The following is a 12,589-nucleotide window of genomic DNA, read 5'->3' on the forward strand; positions in this document are numbered from 1 at the left end:
ATTCTTTGCATGTTGATAGGATCACTTGGTTTGCAAGTCATTCAGTTCTCTTATCTATCAGTTGATCTATACTTTTCTAAGGCACACTTGTCGCTCTGCCATCTAGCAGAGTGCCACCTTGCAAATACAAGACAGCAGTATTTTTTCCACCATGCCTTATTTGATGTGTTTTGTTCCTTTTCTCTTGATGTCATCAATAGTGTTTTCAGTTGCATTTTCTAGAAAACCAAGTGGAAAGATATGCACCCGTATCAGAGCTGGCATAAAATATTTTTGTCACTTTTCAGTCATTCAAGCAGTTCATTCTTTTCTCCTAATCATATTATTAGAACATAATAGCAGTTGCTATGGGAGCTGGAGAACCAAACAGTGGCAGAGGCTCAGTAGCAATACATCTATGTTAAAGGTAACATCTGGTCTTTGCTCCCTTGAAGGTAAGAGATGCGGTGAGAGGAATTTTAACTACCCTTTCACACACTAGCTTATCCCTCAGTACACAGTGCGATACACTGCTAGGGAAGAAGTGGTGTTGCCCAATTTATGTGATCACATTTTGAGATTAGGAGGGTAGGAGTCATTCTGAGTTCCTGCCATGGTTCCATATCTAAAGTGAGATGGTTAAAAGAATGCGTGGTACTTTTCCTGCATATCTGGATTATTAATTAATGTTACCACCCTGGCTCACAGCCTTCCTTCTTCAAACACAATTTCTGTTATAAGGAACTCAACCTGACTAAAAAAGTCCTTGTAAAAATCTGCCCTTCATCATCTTTGTCGACTTTCTGCTTATTCCCCGGGTGATGCATGCCTTGTAGTCATTCTTTATTATAACACATAGGCACATTGCTTGCCAGAACTCCTGTGAGATAAAACCTTAGACTTCTTTTACAGGTATCAAATATTTCTTTAATAATCTTCTGTAATTGTGATAGTTCAACTCTCTAGGTGCAGTTCCTTGAAACTTGTGCTTTAATCGTTCTGAATATCCATTGAAGAATTCTGAAGTTTAACTCCTTTAATGTCCAACCAAAATTCAGCAGAAAAGCTGTTTATTTTTATCTGTCAAACTGGTAAAGATTTCTCAGAGGTGCGTTTGTTTCTTCGCCTCTTGAAATTTCTTTTTTGGTGTGATATTAACACTAGAATGCATATAAATATGAGCTAAGCTCTCCAAAATAATGCGTTGTTGGCGTGCTACAGTCTTTTTGAATCGTAATTTCTGCAGTACATGGTGCCAGTTGACAACCTCATCATTATAAGCTGTCTTTTATGTTATACTTAAAAGTTTTCAATCTTCTTGTCATACTGATTATTTTTGCTTTTAGACAAAAGGGGCTAATTTTATGGGAAAATAACTGACAGTTTAATAATATTTTGCATTTCTACAGTACCATTCTAAGAATTGCTCAATACTCTACACATATTAATGAATTAAACTTTCCTGTAACCTTATGAGAAAGTGTTATTATCCTTATTATACAGACATGGAAACAGTGGCATAGAAAACATAAAAGCCTTATAAGTTCAGACAGGTTATTTGAATCAAGAAAGGGAACAAAACCCGTATTCTTAGTCTTTTGTTCTGATTATTAGGTCATGACTTTTCAGCCGTTACATTACAATGTAAAAACAGGACGTAAGGATATTTACTGATTCATTATATTGGAAACTGAAAGAAGCGAGAACAAGGATAAATAAAATACTCCTGTCTTCACTGAAAGAAAGGAAGCTTAGCTCCTTTTCTCTACCTTCCCTGGCTTGGGTAAGCAGTATTTTCCCACACATTTCTCATATCACTAATTAATAAAGGTTTACACTTGTCAAGTAATTTATGTCCTTGTCCCTAGTACTGGTTTACTTAGGAAGTCAGTGGAAAAAAAGGGGAGTGAAGGGAAAACTAAAAAAAATCCTTGGTTCTGAAATTCTGTAAAAGTGAGGCCCAGTCACATGTATGTATTTTATTACTTTCTTTCCCTTTAACTTTATTTCTTCTAAAACCTACTGAAAATAATAGGTTGAATGGGAAACATTTCAGAAGAACTTAAATATTTAAGATACCTTTTGCATGCTATGGGTTTTTAAAATGTAACTGACAAACTGTGTGAAATTTCATGAGATGACCATCCATGCCACAGCTGCATACAGCTCTTTCAGTGTGCCAGTAGTGCATAGGAACAAGGCTCATCGCACCTAAATTCAGGTGCTTTTTTGAAGCCTCACATTTAGGATCTTAGTCTCTTTAAACAGCAGTAATTTAAACATCAAACTCTTTACTATCAATAGAAAGAAATAAGAGCCTTCAAAGAGAAGTTCTGATTTGTGCTGACTTTATGTGGAGGCTGGAGTCTCTTTCCATTCATGACAGAAGAAACGTGGTTGACCATGTTCCTCATTTAGGACAATCACTGAAATTCATAAAATTTGAGCGGTTACAGCAGGGTTTTAGTGCAGAGAAGTCAATGAATAAGCAAGCAGAACTTTCAGTGTACCTACAGTGAGGACTAAGCTGGAGGTGATCTTTCCACGTTGGAAACAAAGTGTGCCAGTATGTTAGTGCAGGTATGTAGCATCTCTCTGCTGTAAAACCTTGTATTTCATGAACACATGTATAAGTTGACAAAAGAGCTTACTTACCTGTTGTTTTCCTATACATTCAGAATGGGAAGGAGGATGTAACTAATTGAATTGCATCAGGCTCATAAGTTTTCTCTTTTAACCCTGATGTATAAGATGAAGCAAAATCAGTACTGCAGAAGAACATGAAGTCGTGCAGAAATCAACAAATGAGTAAATCACAAAGTGAGAAAAATAACGCGGTAGCACTGCTTCTGTAAATCTGCTAACGCACTGATAAATTAGATTTCTAGGTTACAGTAGTGACTCGAAGAAAATGCATAAACACTGGTGTTTACTTCCATTCTAAGCTGTCACTCTACAATCTCACATTGGTATTTTTACAGTTACGTTTTCAAATAGAAAGAACACTGTTTTCCTGTGTAATAATTTACTATGAACCTAAAATACGATTATAATTGCATGCTATCTTTGAGTAAATGTAATCAAAACTATCTGTCAGCCCTGTAAAAATAGTTTAGATTCTCAAGGTACAAACTCTGTATTTTGTATCTCATTAAAAAAAAAAGGAAAAATACAGTCTGCCTTCAATGCCATACCTAGACCTTTATATTAGTATCTCTTTGCTGTTTCTTCAATAGATGTGCACGTGTCATTGAAATACCACAGACATTTCAGCCTGGAACAAGATAGAATGGAATCTCCTTGTTTATTTGATGAAAACTATTTGCTTTGCTTTGTGATAAGCAGCTAGTACCCAATGAAACTGTTTAGCCAGTTTTGGCTGAAGAAGATGTATGAGACTAAGAAGACAAGAGAGATGCACTAATTTTATGACTTAAAAAAAAAATCAGAGTTGATTTCCTAGCGATTTTTCTTAGAGGCAATTGGCAATCATACGGAACTTAAATATGTTTTTACACAAAAGAACAAGTCTGAGGCAGTGTGTGGCAAAACATGATATTGGTTTATATGTGTCATAACAAGGGCATTGGAGAATTGACTCATCATGTTTAAAATAGAAAAGAAACTGAAAGTAGAAACAATATAGAAGTACAGTCTGGTATTTCCGGGAACTGGAAATGATTCTGGACTCTTTTAATCATATTAACGGAATGCATGAAGTTAAAACAGGCCTTTGGAAGTATACATATCTGTTTTCCTTTCTTCCTTCTTTCTTTCCTTCTTTGCTTCTTTCTTTCTTATTTTTTTTCGTTCTTTTTACTTCCTTTTTTTTCCTGTCCGTATAGAGAATAAAGGCATATCAGGATCTCTCTTTCTTATGTAAAAGTTCTCTTTCCTACAGAAACCTTATAACAGACTGTGGAAGCAGATCACACAGTTGTGTAGAGCATGAGGTGTATTTATATAAATTTTGGGCTAGATCTGAATGCTGTAAAACGTTTTATAGTATTTTTTCTTTTTATCTTTTCTAGCAAAATAGAAACATATTAAAGATCAATTTGAAGGAATTCAAGTTGTCATTCCTAATATTCTCACAGGCTGCTGTGTGTACATTGCACTTGAAGGAGAGTAATAGGCATTTCTGTAAAGGATCATGCATCTTTAGATAAATATTCTCCTGATGTGCAGTAAGCTGCAGGAGTGCCACACAGCCCACTGCTATTCATTCTTGTACTTTAGCTTCCCCCTAATTTCAGTCTCTTAGTTGCTTTTTTTTTATTATTTTTGTTCCCTGGGAAAGTTAGTTTGCTGTAGGCAGTGTGAATCGGTCCCGACTTTGATATCAGTCAGAAATTTGCTGATACTTTAATATAAAGGAGAAATAATAAGAAAAATGAGCATCTGGTAAATTTACTCATGTGTTAGTAGAAATGCAGTTAAGGTAAGTAGATAGTTTCAGTTCTTTTCTCAAGATTTCTACGTAATTTAATTCAAATACCATTTTTGCTGCTTTGAAAAGGTTTTTACTCTACTGCAGACCCAACTCACCAGCAAATTTTTCAGGCTGGGATCAAATCCATGTGATAGTCATTTCTCTCATTTTGTTGTGTGGCTGCTAACATCACTGCCCATCCCTGACAATGTAGGCCAGAGCTTTGGCCAGTGAAAGATGATAGAAGATAGTTTATGTTTTGTAGGGAAGTTCAGAAGTGGTAACCTCCAGGGCTCAGTATTGGGTCCAGATTTGTTTAATGTTTTTATGAACAATCTTGATGAGGAGATTGAATGCACCCTTGGTAAGTCTGCAGAGAAAGCTGGATGGGAACGTTCTGCAGAGGGACCTGAACAGACCTGAATTGATGGGTGGTCACCGGACATTCAACAAGGCTGAATGCCAACTGCTGCACTTGGGTCATAACAACCCCATGCAGCAGTGTAGGCTTGAGAAAGATCGGTTGAAAAGTTACCTGGCAGAAAAGGACCTGAAGATGCTGGCTGAACATGAGCCAGCAGTGTGCTCAGGTGACCAAGGAGGCCAAAAACATTCTGGCTTGCATCAGAAATAGTGTGGTAGGACTAAGGAAGTGTCTATCCTCTTGTATGCAGCACTGTTAAAAGTACTACATTCTGTTTCGGGCCTCTGAATACAAGAAGGATTTGAGTTGCTTGAGAGTGTACAGAGAAGAGCAATAAAGCTGGTGAATGGCAAGACACTGGAACAGACAGCTAATGGAAGTGCTGGATTTGCCATCTCTGGAGATATTTCAGAGGCATGTATGAATCACTTAGGGACATGGTTTAGTGATAGACTTAGTGATGTATGGGCTTGATCTTGTGGTTTTTTTACTGACCTAAATGATTCTGTGATTCTAAATTAGAGCGGGGGTGTCAGAAACTTCTAATCTAATCTAAATCTAAATCTAATCTAATCTAATCTAAATCTAATTTTCAAACCTCCTCTAGACCAATAGTTTAGTATAATTGTAAAAACTGAACAGAAAATAATGATATATATATTATTTTTTTTTTGCATGTCTTCCGTGCCTTTCATAATCCTTGTTAGGATCATGCCCTTACTTTGGGAACAGCTGAGTTTGAGGAGGTTAACATTAAGATACCAAGCCTGAGCAGAAAAAAACTGATTTGAGGACCAAGTAGGAAGGAGATGAGAAGGAAACAGCTGTGTGTGATAAGTAAGTAGTGGGTAGGAGAGGCTGGAGGAGATTGTGTCTAGATTAAGGGTTGTCAGAAGACAAAGTCCAAAGAACAGTATAAGGTGTTGGAAGTAATAGGAAAGAGATCTTCAGTTGAGATTTTTGAGGTTAATGAGGAAAGGAAAGAGGTTGAGGACAAAGCAGAGAAAAAAAATGATAAATGGCCTCAATTATCTCCTTTAAAAATTCACTGAGATTCTTGACAGAGATGGAAAGAAAAGCTAAAAGTGCAGAACAGCTCTTACAGGCCCATGTCTCCAAAAAAGAAAAGCTTTAATAGCTGTAAGTAACATTTATTATCTCAATTTTTAGTGGTGTGCTTGAAATACAATCAGTGATTCCACAGTTATATCAGGTTGGCCTAACAGTCAATGCTGTACATGAAAGGTGAGTACTCATTACTTTGCTTTTTAAAAACTCTTTCCAAGTGAGCTGCTTTTGATCAAAGACACGTAATTAAAGAATTAAGCAAGTTTACATCTAATAGACTGCCTGCAGTTCTACGCTGCGTTTTTACCAAGCAATAGTCTACTTTACATGATTGTCTATTATACTCATTAGGAAACTAAGCAAGCTGATTGTGTTTCTCTGAGAGGAAAGTAAATGACAGCTAGAAAAGGTGTGTAATGTTTTAATGAGATGAGTATGGTGCTTGCTCACAGCCTGCTTGTTTTCATTTAGCACATGCATCAACTTGTAAATTATCTTCAGCTTTCAAGTGGTGTGAAGATCTTTTGCCATTTTGGTTGTGCTTCAGTGGTTGGCAAATCATGGAGATGGCTGGTGTTCTGGAAGAGGCTTCATTCTTCCTGACAACAGAAGTAACAGTGATTAGTTCAACTTAGGGCTCTGTGCTGTAACCCAGCTTGACATCACAAAAGCAACTGGTTTCTATGGGTCTTTTTTTTTTTTTTTTTCCTGACTTCTTTTTTTCTCCCCTGTCTCTTCTGGAATGCTTTTTGAGCAAATTCTTTGCTTGTGGAGGAATGTCACATTCTCTTGCACTGGTTGATAAATATTTATGCCTGAGAACAGCATAAAGCTCTCGTTTGGATGCTTTCCCATTTTACAGTGTGCTGGCTTTTGGCCTGATCTCTGTATTTAGAAAACAGTGTGTACCTGCATGCTTTCTTGACTCAATTTCCTATTCCTAATGGGTTTGCAGCCAGTACTGCGTGTGAACCATAGTGCGGATTGCAATATTGTCAATGAATTGTCAGAATACTTAAATAAAGATGAAAAATAAGTGGCTCCTTTTCTATGTATGCAATTGCATTTTATGGACAAATTTATAGATAAGCTTGGAAAAAAGATACAGGACACAAAACATGAAAACATTTTTTGAACTATTTTGGTACTCTGACAGAAACAAACAATGTTAAATGAAATTAGATGAGAAATTAGAAGTCTTATGGTAATATTAATTCAGTCCTATATCACAATTGCATTTCTCTCCTATCCCTTTTCTGAAATGTTTTGCTGAGTTTTACTTTTCTTGTTAGATTTTCATGTTAAACAAGCTCTGTATACATGCATGGAAAAACATGTTTATTATTAAAGAAAGAATGCTGATGCTATCTAAAAAATCAGTTAAACAAGCTAACTTCTTTTTTGCTCTTTAAAAGAAAGAACAGTCTATTCAGAATATCCTATGTGATTTTTGTCCTCGGTAAGAAATCTTTAGCAGTTACTTTCTCCTAGAAAAATGTGAGCCCTCATGAAGTACACATACATGTTATGTCATTGGATGAACAAACAATTGTGAGAAAGATGTAGATTGGATGTTACACTATATCTACCTGAAAGCTGAGTATATCTCTCCTTGAAACTTGTAGGAGACCTATAGGCCATGTCTGATGTCTCCACTTTTGTATATTGTATTTGGTTTTGAGGTACGTGACTGCAAAGCTTATCTAAAATCCTAGAAAGGTACTGCTGTCTTTTGTTGCAAGGGCAAAGAGCATTTATAGGTCTTCACAAGTCAGCAAAGTTGGCCAGGGATCTCTCCAAGTTTTAGACTAGTGTTTGACAACCAGCTCAGCTGCAGGGTGGAGTATCTGGCCAGCCTTCATGGCTACAGGAACCGCATTTCAACACCTTCATATGGGGAAGAGCCGAAACTACATACTGTATGCTTAGTAGAGCTGCTTTGAGGATTTACTCTGAAAGCAGTTCGTGGATAGCTCTTGATGCCTACCCATGTCTACTCCTGATGTCTGCTACCTTAACATTCCTCAGGTCTGCTCTGCTGTGGGACAGGGCTGGACAAGGTATGCAGCTTGGTACTGTGGCAAGCTGCAGCCTAGCTCTCAAAGCTTGGACAGTTCACTTTCTGTGTCACAAAATTTGCATTACCCCAAAATCTTTATGTCAACAGACTGGCCACATGCTGCAGTCCCAGCATGGTGAGCAGATGTGAATTGCTTATGAACTGTATGTGGTTACCTGCTTGTCATCTCAACACAATGCTGATCACTTACAGTACTGTGAGAATTCAGTGATGCTAGTGCACACTGCTAATGAGCAATGTATACTCTGTGTGTATGTATATTTGCGTAAACATACATATATAAATTTACAAATAATTTACAAAATGAGGACTTCAGTTAAGAGTTAGCGGCTTTCATTTTTACATAGTATATGCAGCGTGGCCAAGAGAAGACTTCAGCAGGAATCTCAGTGTCAGCGTTCAGATTTAAATAAAACATTATCTGAATAGTAATCTTAATGTAATTGTTTTACATATTGATATTTTCTTTGTTATTTTCAAATGAGAGAGAAAAATGGAAATTGTTTTGCTTAATTTTAGCGTATAAACATCTTTAACTGGGGTGTGACTTTACTGAGATGAGTGGTTAAAATTTGGGTGAACTTCCAACTGTGTTGCTACTATTGTTTTTGTGAGTAACATGATTGCTAAGATTCATTCATTTTGGAAGGGCAGGTTAATAGGGGAAGAAGCATGTCAGTGTATGCTGTAGCAAAGCATGTCTGCAGAGAGGGGAAAAAAAAAAAGGATTAATTTAGAAAAGGAAGAAGAAAGGGATTTAGGCTTGAAATATGCAAAACAGCAGAAATTGGAAATAATTTAATATTACTGGACCAATTATTATTTTCTCACAGTTGCATTTTTCTCTTTTTCTGATGGAAAAGCAGGGTTGGTCTATTTGGTTTTTGCAGACTATGGCTATGTGTTTCAGTGACTCAATTAAAATTTGCCTCATGCAAATTGTTCCAGTAGCAGATGTGCCTGCCAAGCTGGGCAGAGAAAATGTGCAGCGAGGTCACAAAGAAGATGGTTTTTCATTATGCTCTGCCAAAATCTTAGCTGATCATCACTGAGCATGTCCAGATGTAAAATTTCAATTGCTATCTATTTTATTTTAGTATTATGTTTTTCATTTCCTGCATTCCCATCTCTACTGATGGGTGAAATCAGTTCTTCCCCTGTCAGCCAAGCAAAGTATCAAGTTGCCGTCTCTTTTTGACTTTGGCATTTTTTTTATTTTTTTTCCCCCCAGGGTAGATGCATTGTGTATGTGTTTTTAAATCAGGACAGAGTATCCTATCAGACATGCTGATACCAAGGGGTTAAGGGAGATACAGCCATGATGCGGAGCAATCTGCACGTAATGTGATGTGGTTGCTCCACTATAAAGCTCCACTAATCATATGCTTCCAGCCCTCCCAATCACTTTGTATGGACATGTCAAATTAGTGAGTTTCAGGAGGACACTTCTGATTTCTGTTTAAATTACTTTTGGACTGAGAAAGAGCTCTGAAAGTTTAAACTGAAGCTGACTTTTTAGAAGTCATTAAAATCTGGAAACAAATGGAAACCTTTTAGCAATTTTAAAGGGTCAGTGATGGCTTCAAAAACCATTGCTGCCTGAAAAATAAATAACTAGAGATCACCTATAATTATGGTAACTGCAAATGATCTGAAGAAAAAAAAAGACGTTTTTCAGTTTCTTGACTTTCGGGACATATTGGTATATTGTACAGAATCACTTTTTTTCTTCTTCTCAAATCTATTTCTCTGAGATAAACATAAAAATTAAATATAAACAAAAATATAACACCATGTGCTTGCAGAGTTGGTAGAATTACTGTAAGTATTTCCTGTATTTTTAAACCATTTTTTAAGTTTCTTTTAAGTAAAAATTCTAGGAAGAAAAGAATTGCACAAAGGAAATTTTATTATTATTTCATGACACTAAATCCTTTTTGCAAGAACTCTAAGTTCTGATATACAGAGCTTTTCATGGAGCCCCCAGATTTTTTTATACACTGTAACATCTCTGAAAGGAAAATAAATAGGGTTTGAGACATTGAAAACCCTGCCTCCTTGTATTAGGAAAGACATTTTTCATCTTTAGATTTTATGCCCATATGAGCTAATTAAGACTGTAATATGAAATAAATCCATGACAGTGCAGATGTTTTAGTTGCAAGAGCAATAGCTTGAGTGATTTCCTGTAGGTTTTTAGAAGAATAAATATGAATCTCGGTCATTGGTCATGCACTCATTTATACTGGCATAATGTATTACCAGAGGAAAAAAATGCAAATAAGCAGAGAAACAAGTCTATATATCTCCTGAGTTTTGTTCTATTGTTTGTTGGGGTTTTTTTTTGGATCACTTAAGATTGATAGATTTTTCCTCCTTTCATGGATGAAATGCATTTCATCTTAATTGAATAACTATCCATTGAATAGAAAAGGTACCTTTGGTAGAATTTCTTGCTAGATACCTTGCTGTTGATTAGGAAACAGGCTTTTTGTGTCTGCCACATAAAGGAAAATGCTCTGTGTTTCTGATATAGCTTCATCCTTGACTATTATTTCTTCATTAACTTGTTAAAAGAGAGAAACCATCTTTAAGGCTCTTTATTTTTTTTTTATTATTTTTTTTTAAAAAGGTCCTCAGGCATCCATGCACAAAATGAGCATGAGCCAAAAGGGAAAAGAGGGAGAATGAAGAGAGTAAAGGGAACAAGAACATGGGAAAATGAGAAAGTCATAAAAGCCAGACAAAGAATGTCAGTATTTTTGTATTTCATCCATGCTCTCAAAATCAGGAATGACCTTTATGAAAGCTGAAATGAGTAGGCATCTAAAGCAAGGTTCATTTAAGGAAAAATGGGCAGTTAATAAAACACAGTAGCAGTGGCTATGCAATAACTCCTCAGGGACTTCTGATGAAGTCAAGCAAGATAATTTTATATTATATAAAGAATATTAGATCAAATATTTTGGGTCAAATATCTTACAACTCTTATTAAGTATTTTTTCCTATGTGATTGTGGGATGCATGACTGATCACCTTTCTTAACTTACAGCAAGCTAGAACTCAGATGGTTTTAAGAAAGGCCCTTAAGGCTGTGGAGCTGTTTCTTTTTGACAGTCATGGGCTGGATTCCCTCATTTATATTTAACTGTAATCATCAGCTCTGAGAGGAGTTTCTAATTTTAAACACATATGGTGCTTTCCCCCTTCCTTTTGTCCTAAGGAAAGCTATAATTTGCCTGGGTGCATCTCTGCTTTAGCTGCCAACACACGTGAGCCCCACAATGGGCATCATGCACGAAAACTGCTTTGCTAAAAACTGTGTTACCTATTTGTGTTTATTTGTTGTTATGTCCCCCCCCGGCCCCCCCCCCCCGTTTTCTTCTTTTTAAATGTAATTTTTACCCAGATCTTCAGTACCATCCAAGCCAGATTGTTCAGTTGTCATTTATGGAATTAATAAAACATCATCACTTTTGTATGGGCATTATGTTGCCTAAATAACTCACAAAATTTATCTTAAAGATGAAATAATCAGTGTCAGAACAACAAAGTAGAAATGCACTGAAATGTTATTTTTAGAACTGATAGATACCCAAGTAGATCTATTTTTTTCAACTATACATGAAGTACAGGTATTTATTTTAAAAAGTCATTTTTGCTCAGGAATCTTTTATTCAAAGTCAGACACCAACTTCTCAAGTAATTGTCCACAAATTAGCAAAAGGTCAAGTATAAATAAAAATTTACTGCAAAATTATAACATTTGCTTAGATGTCTGTAAATTTAAACATCAAAAAGCATTGTAAACTGTCTGCCTTTGCTCTTAGTACGATACTAACCCCAGAGGGAGGGAAGAGTGAAGGGCAACAGAGTTTGTTCATGTTTGTACAGATTGTTATCCCTTTAAAAAAGACCAACACAAAACATGCAAATCCATATGTTTGGATTTGCTGCTGCCATATTAATTATACATATGTTCACAGTGTAACATGGTGCAAAACAATCTAAGATGATATAAAAAGGGAATTTCAGGACTGACATCTTTAGTTAGAAATCCCAAATCCAAAGATGTCTTTTCTGAGAGTTTCTTTTGCATAACAGTCAGTGAGAAACATCACAGAGAAAACATTTCCCTAACATTAATTTCTCCACTGTCTTTAACAGTGTTTGTCAAACCACAGAACTGAAAACCAGAAAGAATTTTTTCAGCTTTTTGAAACAAGTTCATTTATTGATTTTTGACAACCATTTTGTGGTGAGAATAATTTCATGATAAATCTACCAAAGTACCTAAATCTTGCAATATTCAGTGATTTGATAAATCTACCTAAAGTTTGATATCTTTGATACCTTGAAGCCTACTCTGTAGCTACAACAAACCCTATAGATACAGTTAAAGTAATAGTTTTGGTCAGATGTATGTAACTCTTCAGACTCTTTTGAACAAACATCTAGAGTTATGTTCAGTTATATCACGATAAGCATGTAACAAACGTGTGAAGCCCTACAATGCTGAAAATGTTAACTTGAGGATGGCAGTTATGGCATCAGACTTCTTGACTCACCAGCTGAAGGCCAAGCAACCTAAATGCAATTCAAAATG

General features: G+C 36.0%; 1 protein-coding gene and 2 long non-coding RNA genes across 8 annotated transcripts in view; all 3 read left to right on the forward strand.

The window, feature by feature from the left end:
- Positions 1–12,589, forward strand: part of FAM19A5 (family with sequence similarity 19 member A5, C-C motif chemokine like) — a 416,638-nt gene that overhangs the window by 284,973 nt on the left and 119,076 nt on the right. The gene's annotated exons all lie outside the window — the stretch shown is intronic.
- The window catches only part of LOC110392441, a 22,041-nt gene continuing 9,806 nt past the window's right edge, over positions 355–12,589 (forward strand). The window contains exons 1-2 of the long non-coding RNA XR_002434372.1: positions 355–434; positions 1,594–1,762. This is a non-coding gene — a long non-coding RNA (uncharacterized LOC110392441). The remainder of the gene's footprint in view (positions 435–1,593; positions 1,763–12,589) is intronic.
- LOC110392442 lies at positions 5,564–7,251 on the forward strand. Its single transcript, XR_002434373.1, has 3 exons — positions 5,564–5,672; positions 6,006–6,080; positions 6,375–7,251. It is a non-coding gene; the product is annotated as an uncharacterized LOC110392442 (long non-coding RNA).

The sequence above is a fragment of the Numida meleagris genome, chromosome 1, assembly GCF_002078875.1.
Source record: "Numida meleagris isolate 19003 breed g44 Domestic line chromosome 1, NumMel1.0, whole genome shotgun sequence".
Lineage (NCBI taxonomy): Eukaryota > Metazoa > Chordata > Aves > Galliformes > Numididae > Numida > Numida meleagris.